Below are 12,593 nucleotides of genomic sequence, written 5' to 3'. Positions count from 1 at the left end.
GACCCTTGACCGAGAAACCCTTGAATTGGGTCTGTATCCTTGGAATCTGTATCCCTTGAAGTATCAACTCTCTTCGCGCTAGGGACCCACAGCCTCATGTTGGCTGGTCTCCATAGGCGAAGAGTTTGGAGGGAGTAATCGAAGACGAGGAGGAATATTAGGCTTCAAGCCAGAGACCTGCCCCTTTAAGGCCTTCTGCTTCTCAAGGAAGAGGCATAAAACTGGCTCTGGAGGCATGAAAGTATTTAGTTCAGTCCTCGACTGTGTGGGAGCACTTAGCTCACTGGGAGCTTTCCATGGTGCTGCAAGGACCAGTTTACCATGGTCCTCTTGTTAAGGTCAAGATAGGACAATAAGGCAACCTTATGATTATTGTTACTGTAGTTTGACACAAAAAAATTTGGGGTCTTTCCAGAGGCTTGTGCCTGTAAATAAATTGTCGTGGGGGACCCAGATGCCATTCTTGCAGGCAATGTGTCAGTTGCCAATATAAGTTTTATTGTGATCTGAAGTTGCTGGGAGGGAATAGGAACAATAAAGGTAAGCTAGAGGCAGCCTTGAGGGTTTCAAGGCATTTTGTAAGGAAAATACTGAGAGGTTTGAGGCATGTGCATTTGGCTCAATGGAACTGGGCTGGTTCTTTAAAATTTCCCAAAGCTTAAGATATGGTCCTGGATCCAAATAATGGGAAGAGGAAGCACTTAACGGTGTAGGAGCTAAGGAATGTTGTTGCAGCATAGGAAATGGTGAATAAGGAAAATACAGGTGGTAATATAGAAATAATACTGGCCCCTAAGAACGTCTTGAGAATGAACTTGTGGAAAGCCTCTTTTGGATCTGGGGGAAACTATTCTGATGCAATGCTCTTCCTTGAGCAGAAGACCCTTTCTCTTAGGAGAAGAGCATCTTTAGATCAACTCTTTGTGGTTTGGCTATTTCTTTGTCTCATCAACAAGGGAACAGAATCCATACTACCAATCATGCGGGAACTGAAAACCATGCTGAGGCTGCCCAACCTGAGGAAAAGAAAAGCCCTTTAGGGCAGTGACTTTTTGAAGCAATAGAAATACACCAGCCTACAGTTTACATGTGGTCTTCATTGCTGCCTCAGGCAGAGCAAGATCACAAACACTGTAATGATAGCTGGAGATTGTGAATAACCATTGTAAGGCATCCCATTTATTCTGGACTCATTTATTTTTTTTATCATTTGAGCTGACACGTTTTGGGAAGTCAAATTAGAAAGATGTGATTTGGTTAAACAATATGCAAAGACAGGGTGGATAATTAGGAAACTAGTGTTGCTACGGCTGTTTTTATTCTCACCATCCGTCTCAATCTGAGTATCTTTGAAGTTGTTCACATAGGAGGCTAATAATTTCTTCCTGTGCCTTTTGGGGGGTAAAAAATGAAGTGTTGATGCTCATATACGTATTGATAAAAGCTCTGTGGGTGCCAGTTCAAAATGGCTGCCATGGGCAGCAAAAATAGCGATGCCAGTACTCCTTATGACTGCTGTCATAAAAAACACCCTAGAAACACAACTTTGAAAAAACCCCAACTTGTATAAATCCAATTTATGCTTTGGGTTAGAAGTTTAAGTAGTTGTCTTCCCCTGTGTTTACTGGCAACAGTGGACAAAATTTTATCTGTCAAACAAAACCACACCAGTGATGGAAATCTTAGAAACAGGTGGGCCACAAAAGTGGCGGCAACAACAACAACAACAACAACAGATTTATACCCCACCCATCTGGCCGGGCTTCCCCAGCCACTCTGGGCGGCTTCCAACAGAAAAATAAAACACAATAATCTATTAAACATTAAAAGCCTCCCTGAACAGGGCTGCCTTCAGATGTCTTCTAAAAGTCTGGTAGTTGTTTTCCTCTTTGACATCTGTTGGGAGGGCGTTCCACAGGGCAGGCACCACCACCGAGAAGGCCCTTCTATGACAGACTGTCCTCTGAATCAAACAAGGGCCAAACCACATGTACATTAAATTCATTGTGTAGTATTGTTTGCTAGTATTTTTTTCATTTTAAATAGCAAGTGGGGAGCAATCAGAGTTGAACTGGGAGCTAAGAGAGGATGATGTTTAACCCTTTCTTGCATGTTGCAGTCCCAGTAACCCCCACCACACCCTCAGCTGCTGCTTGGCCTGGCAGTTGCAGCTGGGCCCAGAGAGTGGGAGCAAGGCACAGTTGGCTATGCAGGTATTCTTCTACCCGCATTCCCATTTTTTAGGAGCTTGAGCAAGTCTACAGTGTTTTTGCAAGGATGAGGAAAGACAGCAAAGTGTATTTGATGAAGCTACAAGAAGGCAGGGGAGTGAACAAAAATAACCTTGCAGGGCCTACATTGTATAGGCCTGTACTAGAACCACAGAGACCATAAAGCAGAGAAAAAGATAGCTGTGTGTGAAAGCCTTTAAAGAATCATTCTGCCCACTCCTAGAGTACTTATCAATCTAATACAAAAATTGTTTGCTTCTGAAATCAAGCTTTGTCCAGTCTTAATTTCTAATTGTCCTTTTCCTGATAACATCTGAAAGATGCTGATCTGGAGAATACCAAAGGCTCATGCTGGTGTCACTAATTTTTTTACCAAATATTTATAAAGGCATTCTGATCAGATTGAAGTTTTCCTTCAGCAATTCAGCTGGTGCTGTACATAACAAATCAATTTGCTATTTATGTATTTGCTTGTTTCTAAAAACACATCTGAAAAAACACACGAAAAATAGATACAAAACAATATTTTAAGCTTTCCATTTTCAAACGATGAAGGGCTGCATGACAAAACATTACTTTCAATTCTGCCCTAGGGCAAATTAAATTTGTCTTATTTATATAAAAAAAAATTAGAATCCAAGGAGAACTAGCATAACGCTCGTAGCTGAAAAACATACAAATTACTTGCGGTCATGGTAGTTCCTTATATTCTTCCTAAAGGAACAGGGTGATCCTTTCATGGTGTTAAATTGCCACCTACCTGCTCTCTGCTTTTTCTTCACCTCAAAATTGATTTTGCTGGATAGTTTGTATATGGCTGTTCCCATCACAGAGCATCTACAAGGCTGCGTAGGCAAGCAGATTAACAGATGCTCTACAAGCAGACGCAGATAATTGAGCTGTGCTGGATCTCATAAAACAACCAGACTGCTGCTGCTCAAGAGAAGTTTCCATATTCTGCCAGACTTATTTTCCAGCCTTTGTAGCCCTACACGCTGAAACCTTGATTTGAATTAGCTGATTTGACTTTCAAATAAACATTTGTAAATGGAGGCTAAAGTCTGAACAGAACCAAAACAGGGATAAGCACATCGGATTTGGTATGGGCAGTGCCCCTTTCTTATATCTCTCTCGAATAAATTTTCATTTGAAGCCATGTTCTATCTGCCTCTCAGCTAGACGATTCTGTGCCCCAACAATCAGGAAGTACGGATGGAAGGCTTTGCCACCTTAACGAAACATGTGACTGGTGCTGTAATTTCTGGCTAGGCTTGTCACTGGTTGGAGCAGACAAAAGGGGTGCCTAGATTCGGTCACATATTTCACAATGGAGAGGTGACAGCATCAATCATATTCGGCAATGCAGGCAGTTTGGTAGTGTGAGTGTAGTGTCAATGACCCACACACACTGACCCTTTCATAGTTCTAGTTACAGGTAGGTAGCTGTGTTGGTCTGACATAGTCGAAACAAAATTAAAAAATTCCTTCCAGTAGCACCTTAGAGACCAACTAAGTTTGTCATTGGTATGAGCTTACAGGTGTATCTGAAGAAGTGTGCATGCACATGAAAGCTCATACCAATGACAAACTTACCGTAGTTGGTCTCTAAGGTGCTACTGGAAGGGTTTTTGTTTGTTTGTTACCACACTGACCCTTTGTGAGTGACCCTCAAACCATCATCTTGCATGCCCAGGATCCATTCTAGAAGGATGATCAAGGCACCTGCATTTGAAATGTGCAGCCTGAACCTCTGCACATTTACTCAGAAGCAATTCCCACTGATGTCAAAAAGATTTACTTACACACACACACACACACACACACACACACACACACACAGGTTGCAGCCTTACAATACAACCCTATACATGCTTAGTCAGAAGTAAGGCCCACTGTGTCAATGGGGCAAATTTTAAGGCAAGTGAAGATAGCACTGCAGCCTTGAATGGAATTTGTCTCTCAAGAAAACTCAGAGATGATGACATTGATTGAGAATCGCCACAGAAATCTATTATGCCACCTTTCAGTTTCTACAGTATAGGAATGCCTTCAGATTAAGATCTGAACATTTTATTCTGATTAGAAAAAGTAAAGTGAGATTATAATATTCCATTGGGAAAAATGTATTTGCATATGAATGTATACAGTTTTGCATTTGGGGGGGATTTTTAAATATTTATTTAGAATACATAATGTCTATTTAGGATATGGATTCTAGAATATCTCATCTTTTTAATGATTGAATCATAGAATCATAGAATCGTAGAGTTGGAAGAGACCACAAGGGCCATCCAGTCCAACCCCCTGCCGAGCAGGAAACACCATCAAAGCACTCTTGACATATGCCTGTCAAGCCTCTGCTTAAAGACCTTGAAAGAAGGAGACTCCACCACACTCTTTGGCAGCAAATTCCACTGCCGAATAGCTCTTACTGTCAGGAAGTTCTTCCTAATGATTGGAAATTTACCTGTGATAAACTGGCAGGACAACGGGGAGGAGGAGGGAGAGTATCCCAGTGCGCAGTTAGCCGGGACTGGGACACACAGGGACACAAGCTGGGAATGGGGAAGGAGAGGTTGGTGTAGGACAGGCATCCCCAGACTCGGCCCACCAGATGTTTTGGGAGTACAATTCCCATCATCCCTGACCACTGGTCCTGTTAGCTAGGGGTGATGGGAGTTGTAGTCCCAAAGCATCTGGAGGGCTGAGTTTGGGGAAGCCAGGTGTAGGAAGTACTCATGAAGTGATGGAGGATGACAAGGAGATGGGGGTTCAGTGTACAGGAACCAGAGCAGCAGGACCCATCACCAGAGTGGCTCATATCTCCACAAACATGGCGTGCTCTGAGACGTAGGGAGCAGTGGGACGGAAGCTTTAGGAGGTTGGGGCAGGCAAGGGCCCACAATCCCTAGCTGGCCACTAGCTCTGGAAGGAGGTGTGTGATTCCTCAGCTGGAGTAGACTCAGAACAGGTGGGGGACACCTGCCTCAATCTGCAGGCAAAGTACCAAAAGGAAGCAGAGATGAGGTGCTGTGTCTGTTCAACTACCCGTGTTGATGGACCTCAGCTTGGATGCTCCCAGACCGCTATGGACTGTGCTTTGGACTTTGGACATGTGGATTGATCCTGGACTGGGGACTTGACAAACTGACTTGCCGCCAGGTAGGCCAGGGCTTGACAACATTACCTAATAATACTATCTGATACTGTTTTTGCCTACATAATCCATAGCTGCCAAGTTCTCCCTTTTTTAAAGGGAAATTCCATTATGCTGAATAGGCTTCCTCGTGAGAAAAGGGAAAACTTGGCAGCTATGCCATAATCTCTACCACCCCTGTTTTTTTACATCTCTTACTCCATGCTGGGCTCCTTTACAAGCCGCAGCATATAAATTCAATAAATGACTAATGATGATGATGATGGTAACAACAGCAACAATACATGCTATTTTACCAATAGGATATTCCAGTAGGAATGGGGAAAACCTTTCAAACTTGCTATGTGGAGTTTTATCCCAGTACTGTTGTGTCACTGACTTATTCCATAGCTGCAGACACCTCCCTTTTCTATGTCTTTAGGGGAGCGAAACACAGAAAATGTCCGATAAAGACAACTAATGAATCTTGAAAGTATGTAATTTCTTGATAGGGAGCAGGGGATAAGACTGGAAAACACGCACCAGTAAACTGCTGTCCCCCCCCCCTAAGAGTGAGCTGGTGAAATAGAGCCTTATATCACTTTCATTTTCTATCACAAATTCAATAACGTTTATGCATCTTGCATGAAGTCAAAAGCATTGAACAGGTCATTTTGTCAATGGGAATTGCCAAATCAAGGCAGAATTCTCATTGCTCCATATTTCCCTGTATGTGCTTGAATCAGACTTGTGGTTAAGTTATGGTCAAATATGTTTTGAAAGCTTACCACGTTTTGGATTGTCTCAGATATCACTCTGCTGTGGGTTTTAGTATATTTACTTCAGTGATTATTTACTGACCCCTAGTGCTGAGTGTACAGCATCACAACAACAAAGCAGCATGCCTTGCTTAATTCTGTTTATTAAAATGGGTCTGAAGCACGTCTTACTTAGACTGACTATTGGATTTAACAGGTTTGCTAAAATAATTCCCATGTGATTCTTAGGAGATATAAAGCCCCAGTGGTCTCTGTGATACCTGCAGCATTCCTGTAAACAAAACAAGTTGCAAGGGCAAACACAGACACACAATAGTGATTAAAACGTCCAGAACTGTCAGCCCCAAACCTGAGTCCTCTCACACTATATCTCTAGATAGCAAAACAGGGAAAGGGCTCAGAGCTGGGAAAGAAAAAGAGGGTGCACTCCCCCCCTCAATATCTCCCTGCCCTCCAGAGACCTGAACAGCACTTCAAGGCTTGCAGCTATCTGGAGACCTGGAACAAGAATATCCATTGGATGGGGGAGACACTGTAACATAGCAGGTCCCACTTGCGTTGGCTGTGTTCAAAGCAACAAACAGAAAAGCTAGATAGAAAAATACGCCATCAGAACAGTCTTGGGGGAAAAAGTTCATGTCTACTAAGGGAGAGAATCACACTGGAGGTAGCCTCACACTTTGACACTTCAGATTTTCTCTCTGAAGGGTAGCAATTAACACATTTCTAGTTGGGTTTCTTAGTGGAAAAGAGCTCTGGGACTGCTCCACAGTGGCGTGTTTTGCAGAAGCACTGTCAGAAATGGATGCTGGCTCATTGGCCACTCTGAGAACAGGACCCTCACTGTGAGATGTGAAGCTACAGGGCAGAGAGCCTTCTCGATAGTGACACCCACCCTGTGGGATGCCCTTCCAGGAGATGTCAAAGAGATAACTATTTGACTTTTAGAAGACATCTGAAGTCAGCCCTGTTCAGGGAATTTTTTTAATGTTTTACTGCAATTTTAATATTTTGTTGGGGAGCCACCCAGAGTGGTTGGGGCAGCCCAGTCATCATCATCGTCGTTGTCGTTGTCATAAACATCTTAGGGTGTGGTATAATACTTCATTCATGCAGTGCCATTTCATAGTGGGAGAAATTGCTTGACACTGTGGGCAGGACGTGAAGCTGTCTCCAGTAAATTCTTAAACTATGGTGACAAACAACTTGGTTTTTTCCATTCCATCAGAATCAGGGGAGGCTGAGAAAGTGTTGGACCACTGTCTGGAGGAAGTGATGGGCTGGACAGGGGCCAAGACACTGAGGCTGAATCCTGATAAAATGGAGGTGCTGTGAAAGGGCTGTTCCCATGTCCAGGAATTAGGTGGACCTGTTTTGGGAGATGTTGCTGAAGGAATAGGTTTGTAGTTTGTAGGATTCTAACTTGTCACCGGAGTCTCAAGCGGCTTCTGTGGCTAGGAATATTTTGCCATTCCTGGACTAGGATAGCCTGGCCTCAGTTGTCTATGCTCTGGTGACCTCCTGCCTGGATTGCTGCAATGTGATCTCCCTGCGGCTGCCCTTTAAGATGGTCCAGAGGCTGGAGCTACCTGTGTTTCTCAAAAAATAAGACACCGTCTTATATTTATTTTCCCTCAAAAACACACTATGCCTTATTTTCTGGGGATGTCTTATTTTTTTTATTAAGTATGGTACAGTTTAACCTACAAGGTTAAACTGCCTATCACTATGGCTTATTTTCGGGGTATGGCTTATATTCCTTGAATGCTTAAAAATCCTGCTATGGTTTATTTTATGGCTATGTCTTATTTTAGGAGAAACAGGGTAGCACACAATGCAGCTGCTAGACAGAGAAGTAGATCAGCCTGATAGAAGCATGTATCACTGGTCCTGAAAGCACTGCAGTGGCTGCCAGGGAGCTACAAAATGTTATTACTAGCATGCAAAGCCTTAAATGGCTTGAGACCCTAAAAGAGTGCTTTCCCCAATATCAACCATCTCAGGCCCTACGATTGCCATGGGAGGCCCTGTTGGTGTTACTGCTGGTGGTGTCCCTTGGTTGGCATTGACCCAAGACAGCGCCTTCTTGGTGGCTGTTCCCCATTTTTTGAATCCTGCCCCCTCGGTGAAGGCCATGTGTAGTTTTCTTTATGAACTGTCAGAAAGAATTGGAAAGCATTCCTGTTTACCCAGGCATTTGATGACTGAGCGTTTCTGCTCCTGCAACCTTGAAATTACTAGCTATGAAAGTATGTGGTAGTTTGTGAATGTTTTGAATACATCGCTGTGCTATTTTTAATTGTTCTTGCTTCAATGCTGATGTGTTTCCCACTCTGGGCTTCTTTGGGAGGAAAGGCTTGATATACGTTTAATACATAAATAAATGGGTTTTCTAAAATTATTACCAACGTGTAAAAACATGGTGAGGAAGGCATTTCTCTCCTTCTCTCATGATAGCACCTGGCGTCACCTGTTGAGGACAGGCTATGCATAATGCATAATGAATGTTATTGACTCGCACAAGACTGGTGGTAGCCACAAACTTAGTTGGATCAAGTAAAGAATTAGGCAAAATTAGGAATGGTCATTGCTAGTAGAAGCAATGTATTCCTGGTTCCAAGATGCTAGAAGATGATTGATTCCTTCCTTCCTTCCTTCCTTCCTTCCTTCCTTCCTTCCTTCCTTCCTTCCTTCCTTCCTTCCTTCCTTCCTTCCTTCCTTCCTTCCTTCCTTCCTTATTAGCTTCCAGAGGAATCTTGCTGGCTGCCATGTGCAGCTGAACACTAGAGCAGGTGGCCTTAATCCATCAAAGCAATATTTAAAAAATATATCTCCAAATAGTGCATGTACCCAGTGCTGCTTGGCACGAGTGTTCCCTGAAGAACAGCTTTCAAGCCTCCATTCAAACTCAACGAGGAGCTCTTCTCTTTTTCTCTCTTTGCCATATGTGAAGCAGCAACTTTGGACATCTTGTAAATAAGTATATCTTTTTGCCCAGGCTTTCCCTAATCCATAAGATCAGTCCATTTTTCTCTGTATAAATTTACTGAACCAATGTTTTTTTAAAAAAATATGCTTTCATACTACAGCTTTACTGTTGTGTTTTTGTTTTAATAAAATTGTTACGGTGTTCATGTTGTACACTGCTTAGATTTTAAAAAAATATTAAGCTGTTTATTATTTATCAATCAATGGAGACGTGCCGGTTCGAAGAAAAGAGTAAAAATCCTAGTAGGCCTCCTCAGACTCTTAGATGTGATTCAATCAGCTTGACACAGACTAATTTCTTTCTGCTACAACACTCATCACAAAACTGCGGGAGAAAGGGTTTTAGTTCTATTAAGAATACATGACTTCTCAATTTAAGTTCACTCCAGAGAAGAGAATAAGATAAACTTACCAGAAGATGTGCAAAGAAGCTTGATTTTTCTCCTCCTTGAGCTACCCAGTGATTTGGGGAACCAATAAAAAAACTCTGCTATCCTTCTAATTGTTTTGTTGAAGTCATTTCTTATTGCCATAGCTAAAGTCAGCCGACTGCTCTTGAGGTAACTGCACAGAAGTGCAGGAAGGAAGGAAAAAGCCTCAAATACCCACAACCCCATAAGATCGCCGTGAATAGAACCTCAGCCAGCATGTCTCAAGGCCACCTGTTGGTTCTAAATCCTCTCATCTACATTTAGTAAACTAGAGATCTTTATCTTTATATACAGCCACATTACTATAACCAAACTATGGTAGTACAGTGAGAGAAATTAATCAGTATCTTTCCAAAAATGCTGTTTTAAAAACCATTTCCTGTAGTATTTTTCTCAGGTTATATACAATCCCAACATTAAACAGGTGTTTTCTTTATAAAAATTTGTTAATCAAATCAATAGAGCATTCCTCCCACAATCTTATGAAGTGGGTGATGAATTAAGATACCTTGATATTGTTACTATTTAGAATGAGGTGCTCTGTTACTAACATGTTTTTTTGAAAATAAATCATTTTCTGATTCTAAACTGTACTGCCGGTATCTATGCTAAAGTTCCCAATATGCAGTCTTAGGCGCAGTCTCTAACAAATCACTTTTGCTGACACTGAAACCCAATAAATGAATAAAATATATAGTGGCTTACATTTGGCACCTCAAAATCAAAGTCTATAAATAAATGACATGCTTTTATATATAGATAAGAATGATGAATCTGTGCAACAGTGATGCTTATATTTTCATTGTGCTTTTAGATAATTACACTATTCTCATTTAACAAAACAGTGTCCAATTGAAAAGGATGCCCATATTTTTTTTTGCATTTGCTCCTGTTTAGAGTTTATTACCTCTAGCTAACTTGTTTAAGTTGACATTTTCTTGGCTAAATCCAGACACAGCAGCACACAAAATGTTATAGGAACAAAGATGTTGCATCAAAATTGTAGAATGACTTAAAAACATTTGTGTAACAGTGCATAGTACTGATGTTTCAGGAGATATTTATGTTTCACTCCTCCATACTAAAACATGTAAGATATTTAGACCCCCACTTTCAGATATTTTTAACTTACTGCCTTTTTCCAGTCTGAATCTTGATAGATTGTATTTCCTGGGTCAATGTGTCCTAGAAAACAAAGCAAACATTTCCACAGATATTCTTTTGTCCGTGTCCTTTTAAATATAAGAGACAGATATCCAACAGAAATACTGTTTCCTAGTTTTCACTATGTTGCATGGAAGTCAGAAGGCATGTCGAAGCAAAGTGTTTTAGTGCAACTGGGAAGCCAAGGACCACTGAAAGCATAATAAAAGTTAGGGATGTTTTGTGTCTCAACAGCTAGATTGTTTATTCAACTCATAAACTTCTTATAATCCCCCCATCATGATTTAAGATGCTGAGTATGACCCGTAATACCCTGAGTGATGTATCTTTGTGTTGTTTATTCAATTAAGATCTTAATTCTTGGCTAGATCTATACTCTACACACTGTGAAAGCAGGATAATAGACTTGATGGTATTGAGTCTTATCTAGAAAAGGTGTCTTCTTATGTTTTTAAATTCTTATTTTAAATTAAAAATGAAATGTACAACTTAAAAAAAACTTTTTCAGGTACTGTATAAAGTGACAACTTAAACACTGGATATCCCTTTGTTTCTTTGCACAATCTTGGAAACACAAATGACTGGAATTTCTGTAATGGAATTGGAGAGTTTAAAAATGTAGGATGTGGCAACGTTTGTGCGGACTTGTTCCCAAGACTTGTTAAAGACAAACGCTAGTCCCACTCATATTGTAGCTGCGAGACTAAGATAAAGAACGAGTATCAGAAGATGCAATGCAATTTGGCTGTTTTCTTTTCTAGGTCACTTCTGTTTTCTTCAGTCCTCACTTCCCTCTGTGGCCCCCAAGTCTCGTGCCATGCCACCCCCCCCTTAAGTGACTTTCACCTGTGGCCTCCTTGGAATATCCGGGGGGCAGGACGGTAGGGAGCCACATGGTCCTCAGTTGAGAAAAACTGCCTTACCAGATGCATACCGGTAGTTTTATCATTTTTAGTGATCTAAGCCATATTTTGATGTGGGGCCCTGGTTACATTGAAATTTCCCTCTTCACATTTAACCATTGTTGCATAGCTGTCAACCCTCCCTTTTTTTGGCGGGAAACTCCCTTATTCCAAGCCACAGCTATCAGCCTTCCCTTTTTTTGCTGGCAATTCCCTTATTCCAGCGCCGTTTCCCGCTGCTATCCTGGATTGTTAGATATACCGTAGACCAGGCATCCCCAAACTGTGGCCCTCTAGATGTTTTGGCCTACAACTCCCATGATCCCTAGCTAACAGGACCAGTGGTCAGGGATGATGGGGATTGTAGCCCAAAACATCTGGAGGGCTGAAGTTTGGGGATGCCTGCCATAGACTGTCCCCGGGACAGGTGAGGCTGCTGATCCCTTATTTTCAAATCCGAAAGTTGACAGCTATGTTGATGGTATGCACAGGAATGCCTGACTGGGCCTTGCACCCAAAGAAAGCCCTAGACTGTATGGTATCTCATGCAATCCTGTAGAGGACACTCTCCTGAATGCAGGAGCATGATACGTGGCGGCACAAAGAAATATTGGAGTGGGCAACCCCAGGTCCTCCCACCCCCCCACCCCCCGTATTTTGGCTATTGCTGATCTGCATAAATGTGTTTCATAGAGCCATGTGCCAGGACTAGGCCAGGTGAGATCTCAATAGCAGAGGACATTTTCATGGTTGTGTCGGTATATGATTTGTGGTGGAAATAGCCATATTTTGCAGTGGCCACCTCCAGTTACTTGTGGGTTTAAAAAAAAATGGTTGCATGAGGTCATCACACATTTATGAACATTTCACAAGCATGATGCTGACTAAAGAAAATAACCGTTGGACTCAAAGGAGATCTGATCATGGAGATATAGATCATGTAGGGTATCCCAAAAATTATT

This window comes from Zootoca vivipara, chromosome 9 (assembly GCF_965207765.1).
Source record: "Zootoca vivipara chromosome 9, rZooViv2.hap1.1, whole genome shotgun sequence".
In the NCBI taxonomy this organism is placed as follows: domain Eukaryota; kingdom Metazoa; phylum Chordata; class Lepidosauria; order Squamata; family Lacertidae; genus Zootoca; species Zootoca vivipara.
This window is presented reverse-complemented; position numbering follows the sequence as displayed.